Source organism: Mirounga angustirostris, unplaced genomic scaffold (genome assembly GCF_029215605.1).
Source record: "Mirounga angustirostris isolate CCGP_5_RB_7025 unplaced genomic scaffold, mMirAng1.0.hap1 SCAF_12, whole genome shotgun sequence".
NCBI classification, from domain to species: domain Eukaryota; kingdom Metazoa; phylum Chordata; class Mammalia; order Carnivora; family Phocidae; genus Mirounga; species Mirounga angustirostris.
This window is the reverse complement of record NW_026991720.1, coordinates 69,130,818-69,137,449: the sequence shown is the minus strand read 5'-3', so window position 1 is coordinate 69,137,449 and position 6,632 is coordinate 69,130,818. Positions and strand designations below refer to the sequence as shown.

Below are 6,632 nucleotides of genomic sequence, written 5' to 3'. Positions count from 1 at the left end.
TTGGTAGAATTCCCCAGGGAATCCATCAGGTCCTGGACTCTTGTGTTTTGGGAGGTTTTTGATCACTGCTTCAGTCTCGTTACTGGTTATTGGCCTATTCAGGTTGTCAATTTCTTCCTGTTTCAGTCTTGGCAGCTTATAGGTTTCCAGGAAGGCCTCCATTTCATCCAGATCGCTCAGTTTATTGGCATATAGTTGTTGATAATAATTTCTAATAATTGTTTCTATTTCCTTGGTGTTAGTCATGATCTCTCCCCTTTCATTCATAATTTTATTAATTTGGGTCCTTTCTCTCTTCTTTTGGATAAGTCTGGCCAGTGGTTTATCGATCTTATTAATTCTTTCAAAGAACCAACTTATAGTTTCGTTGATCTGATCTACTGTGTTTCTGGTTTCTAATTCATTGATTTCTGCTCTAATTTTAATTATTTCTCTTCTAATGCGTGGCTTAGGCGTCGTTTGTTTCTTTTTCTCTAGTTCTTTAAGGTGTAGAGTTAGTTGGTGAATTCGGGATTTTTCTATTTTTTTGAGTGAGGCTTGGATGGCTATGTATTTCCCCCTTAGGACCGCCTTTGCTGTATCCCATAGGTTTTGGACCGATGTGTTTTCATTCTCATTGATTTCCATGAATTGTTTAAGTTCTTCTTTGATTTCTTGGTTGACCCAAACATTCTTGAGCAGAGTGGTCTTTAGCTTCCAAGTGTTTGAATTTCTGCCAAATTTTTTTGTGATTGAGTTCTAGTTTTAGAGCATTGTGGTCTGAGAATATGCAGGGAATAATCTCAATCTTTTGGTATCAGTTGAGACCTGATTTGTGACCCAGTATATGGTCTATTCTGGAGAAAGTTCCATGTGCGCTCGAGAAGAATGAGTATTCTGTTGTTTTCAGGTGGAATGTTCTGTAAATATCTATGAGGTCCATCTGGTCCAGTGTATCATTCAAAGCTCTTGTTTCCTTGTTGATTTTCTGCTTAGATGATCTGTCCATTGCTGAGAGTGGAGTATTGAGGTCTTCTACAATTAACGTATTGTTATCAATATGACTCTTTATTTTGGTTAACAGTTGGCTTATGTAGATGGCTGCTCCCATGTTGGGGGCATAGATATTTACAATTGTTAGATCTTCTTGTTGGATAGACCCTTTAAGAATGATATAGTGTCCTTCTGTGTCTCTTATTACAGACTTTAGTTTAAAATCTAATTTGTCTGATATAAGAATTGCTACCCCAGCTTTCTTTTGAGGTCCGCTGGCATGGAAGATAGATCTCCATCCCTTCACTTTCAGTCTGGATGTATCTTTAGGTTCCAAATGAGTCTCTTGTAGACAGCATATGGATGGGTCCTGTCTTTTTATCTAATCTGCAACCCTGTGCCGTTTTATGGGAGTGTTCAGGCCATTCACGTTGAGAGTGATTATTGAAAGATATGAATTAATTGTCATCATGTTGCCTGTGAAGATGTTGTTTTTATAGATTGTCCCTGTAAATTTCTGTTGTAGATCACTCTTGGGGTCTTTCTCCTTTTATAGAACCCCCCTTAGTATTTCTTGCAGGGCCAGCTTAGTGGTCACATATTCTTTCAACTTCTGCCGGTCGTGGAAGCTCTACATCTCTCCATCCATTCTAAATGAAAGCCTTGCCGGATAAAGTATTCTTGGCTGCATGTTCTTCTCATTTAGTACCCTGAATATGTCTTGCCAGGCCTTTCTGACTTGCTAGGTCTCTGTGGATAGGTCTGATGTTATTCTGTTGTTCCTCCCTCTGTACGTAAGGAGTCTCTTCCCCCTAACTGACCTTAAGATGGTTTCCTTGGTTCTAAGATTTGCAAGTTTTACTATTACAGGTTGGGGTGTTGGCCTGTTTTCCTTGATCTTGGGAGGGGTCCTCTCTGCCTCTAGGACGCGAATGTTTGTTTCAATCCCCAGATTAGGGAAGTTCTCAACTACGATTTGTTCAAATACATCTTCTAGTCCTCTCTCTCTCTCCACTCCCTCCGGGATTCCAATTATTCTGACATTGGAACGCCTCATGGTGTCACTTATTTCTCTGATTCTATTTTCATGGATTCTGAGTTGTTTTTCCCTGGCCTCCTCTTTTCCCTTTTTACCTATTATACTGTCTTCCAGATCGCTTACTCTCTCTTCTGTCTCAGTTACCCTAGCTGTTAGATTATCTGGATTGGATTGGATCTCATTGATAGCATTTTTAAGTTCTGCCAATTCACCTTTTATTTCTGCCCTGCGAGACTCTATGTTGCCATTAATTGATTTCTCCATTCTAGCCATTGTCTTCACAATTGCTAGCCTGAATTCCATTTCCGACATCTTGGTTATGTCTGCATCCATTTGTAAATCTGCAGCATAAGTCATAATCTCTGAGTCTTTTCTGTTTTGGGGGCTCCTCCTCCTAGTCATTCTGTTGATGGGTGTTTGAGGGAATATATAGAGTCCAAATTATTGACCAGAACCCAAGCAAGATGCACCTGTTTTCTTGGGACCTTAGGGTTGCTGGCCTCTTGTTTTCCCAGCCTGTCTTCTGCGGGAGGGGCCTGCCGCCTTGTTACTCAGGCAAACCTGTTTGGGCGGAGTTGCCCTGCGCCCCTGTGGCGGGGGATGGGCTCAGCGGGAATCAGTCTTTGGGGCTTTTGTTCTCTGGTGCCTTTCCCTGGTGGCTTTCCGCGTCTCTTCCACGAGTCAGAGCAGAATAGACCGTTTCCAACCCTCTGCCTCAGAGCAGAGAGACCTCAGTCTGTTCTTCAGTGAGCCCTCCAGGCCACACTGTCTCCATTTCTGTCCGTGCTGCTATAATCTGCAGCGTCCTGGATTGTGCACCCCTCTGCAAGGCCCCCAGTCCTGCCTCCAGATCGGCACGTTTCTGGCCTTTGTGCTTCTAAAACCGCCAGCCGCTCCCAATTCGCGTGCGCGGGACTCCGCCGCTCGGGGTTTCCACCCCCGGGGGTTGCAGTTCACCAGCGCAACCCCAGCGCACCAGGTTTCCGTCTTGGAGGATGCAGTCCGCGTGCATGCGACCGTCGCTCCGGTTTCTGTCCAGGGGGCTGCGGTTCGCGTGCGTGCGACCCTGCCGGTCTGGTTTTCCACCCCGGGGGCTGCCCTAAAGTCCTTTCCTGCCGCTACGGGTCTGCGAGTCTGTGCCCCGTCCCCAGCGCGCGAGGCTGTCGCTCACTGGCGGTGTAGGATCCCCACGGCCAGGCACCCTCCCGCTGCCGTTTATCCTCCGATATCTGCCCGCAGAATCACGGCTCTCCGCTTTGTACCTCAAAACCAACTGCCTGCGATATTCTGTTTGTAGAGATCCAGATCCACCAGTCAAAGGTTAGGTATCTCACCTGAATGGGCACTGAGTTTTCAATATAATTAAAGCTGCTGCTTCTGGCTGTATTTCCGAGGTCACCATGCTTACGTGGCTGATTAGATTCCACTCCTGAGAACAGACACTAAACACATTCCCAATGACAGCAATTGCTTTAAACTCCTTAAAGCCTTCAAAATAGAGAAAGTTTAATTTAGAACTCTTAGTTAAAATAATTAGCAATTAAGACTCCAGGAAATTACATTTAAATCACTCCTGTAGCATCCTTGAAAAGTTCCACACCAATTCAGAAGTTCCTGTATGATAACAGAATAGATTGTTCATTGTTAAAGTTGTTGAACTACCTTTTTCTCCACCTTTTTATTAAATCTAATGCAACTTGAACGTAACTCTAAGGGAGCACTAAGCTCTGGGTAGGTATAGTTCCAGGATAGTTGAACTGGTGAAGAGGCCCATCTGTGGGGCATTTTCTTTGGCAGTTTGATGAATAATGGCTTCTCTTCGACGTCATCCTAAAACAGGAGTCTACCCCTCTCACAGATCCAAAGATTTCAAAACACCCTTCCTCATTACATAAAACAAACAACTTAGGTTTCTTTTAATTGCTCTGTGTGTTTATTAGCTAATATTAGTTCAGCAAAGAGGGAACAAAAGCTCACAAACACTCTACACAGTTTCACAAGACACACTGTAGGGGGAAAAGTGACTCAGAAGGATCGACAATATTCTAGGGCCTTGAAGGATGCATTCCTGGGGGAGTGAACCTCTAATTCCTGGTGGAAGGGGTCTCATTCCTGGAGGGGGTGTGCCTGTTGGCGACCTTTGAACAGGGGGAAGCCCAATTGGTGGGCCCATGGGGGATCTCATACCAGGTGGAGGAGCCATAATGCCTGGAGGTGGTGTTGCCCAGCCCACAGGAGGGAGTGGGGTCCCTCCTACTGCTGGGTATTGAGTTGAGGCTCCAGCAATGCTGACAGTAGCAGCAACTGCAGCAGCTGCTACAGTACCTTTTCCCTGTGGAGTCATTACCTGTTGGGATGGCCCCCCAACCCCTCGGACAAGGCCTGCTAAACCAGAGGGATTAGCAGCTGCCCTGCCAACCCCAGGGCTGCCTGCAGCCCCAGCAAGTGGTACCCGAGCAACGCCAGTATCTTTGGGGGTGGTCTTGTCAACTCCCCTGCCTCCAAGACACAGTTCTTTCATCGAGTGGAATTTAAAAGGTGATTCTGGGAGCTGCCCTTGTGAGCTTATGGCATTTCTCAGTCTTTCATTCTGCTCCACCCTCCCTGTCCACTCTTTCCCCTATTTAGGGTCCATTATTCCCAAGCATACGGTGCCCTATGCATCCTTCTGAAGGAACAAGGACCCCTCCTAAGACAGTGCTTTCAACACTCTAGCCCAATCCTGGCTCCCCGTTTCATTAAAACTATATGCCCTGTGTCCCAGAATCTTTCGGGAAGCCAGCAATTTGACATGCTTATTTTTTTAAATGTATTTCTACTAAAGCATTAATGAACAGCAATGGCATATCTTTCTCAGAAAATGTTTGCTGTCCAATTTCAGCCTTCACTACCTTAATCTGAAACAGGGACGCTCTGGCAAAGGCAGAGGAAGAGATACTCTGACGCAGAGGAGCCCTTTGGCTCTTCCTCAGGTCATATATTCCAGTTACCACTTAGTTTTATAACTGGCTGCACTCACATATTTCATGAAATTATAAAACCTTAGAGTTGAAAAGGATTTAGAGGTAAGTCAACACTGCCACTTTAAAGATAAAGAAACTAAAACACAGAAAAGTTAAGAAAACAGTCCCACAGTTACTGAACAGAGAAGCCAGAACTCCTGGCTCCAGTTCTGACACTTGTCCCCTTATCTCTTAGACTGTTAATGAGCTTTCCAGAAAAATACATGTGCACAGCTAATTCTTTCTATCTGTGATTTCCAATGGGAGGAGGGGAGTTGGGTTGGAGAGAGCATATATAAGCATTTCCAAAAGGCATGTTCAGATTTAAGAGCATAATTAATATCAGAGTATACTTCCAAATTGGGAAAGGGAAAACGCTATTGCTTTGATAACAAGAATTACAAGTAGTAACTTGTAGCAAGATACTGGCAAATAACGATTCCATCCTATCCGTGTCAATGATTCTCAAAGACTGATGGTGGTGGGCACCAGAGGCACATCAAACCCTCCACAGGAAGAGTGAGGCACCTATCTTTATCTGAAATATAGAAAATATTTATCTCTTGAAAATTGTGGTTCCAATTATGAAATGTTTCAAATACAAAAATACAGAAAAAGCATGACTTCACATATCTCCCCACCATATTCAAAATGCATTGTTCTATCACATTTGCTTAATAGGTCCCTTTATTGTTTAACTTTTTAAAAGAAGTAATACGTACAGGCACAGATAAAAATCCACCAGCAGTATGCTTTCCTTCCCCTCTCTTTGAGCGACAGGCACCCTGATCAAGTATGTATGTATTTTTGCCTTTTAAGTATTTCTCCTTTACCACATATGCATAGATGCATAAATAATGCGTATTACTGTTTGATGTATTTTTAAATTTTATTTAAATGATACTACTAGTGCCTATATCTTTTTACAACTTTTTTTCATTACATATACTATTCATGAGGGTTTTTTTTTTTATATTGACATCTGTAGATCTAGTTAATTCATTTGACTTGCTGTACAGTGTTTCTTGTATAAGTAAACCCAACTTACCTGTCCAGTCCCCTACTAAGGGACAGTTATATTTTTACTTTTTCACCATTGTAAACAGTGTGGCAATGAAAATCTTGACATATGACCCATTGTGCACATGTGTGAGAGTTTTTCTAAGATGTATAACTAGAGATAGAATTTTAGGATACATGAGTTTCCATGCATACTAATTAATGAAATATTGTTTTCCAAAGTGGTTGTCCCAATATATCCTACTGCTAACATTACCTGAGTCCTGTTTCCCCACATCCTCACCAACATTTGGTGATATCAGACTTATCTTTCTTATATCTTGAGGATGAAATGGTTTCTCATACTATTTTAATTCGTATTCCCTATATAACAACGAAGTTGAGTATATTTTCATATATGCATGAAATACTCCAGTTTCCCCTTCTGTGAACTGCTTTTTATTATTGTGTATCCATTTTCTAAAAGGTTGTTTTTCTCTTCCTTATTGATTTATAGAAGACTTTATGTATTCTGAATACTATTCTGCTGGCACTTATATAGATGGAAAATATGTTTTCCCAGAGTGGGTGTTTTTGTTTTATTTTATTTTTGGCTCTAT

The 6,632-nt window shown here is 42.6% G+C and overlaps 1 pseudogene; it reads right to left on the bottom strand.

Annotated features, from left to right (window-relative positions):
* Nucleotides 1-4,056: 4,056 nt before the first annotated feature.
* On the bottom strand, nt 4,057-4,532 carry LOC129045493 (small nuclear ribonucleoprotein-associated protein N-like; annotated as a pseudogene).
* Nucleotides 4,533-6,632: the final 2,100 nt, after the last annotated feature.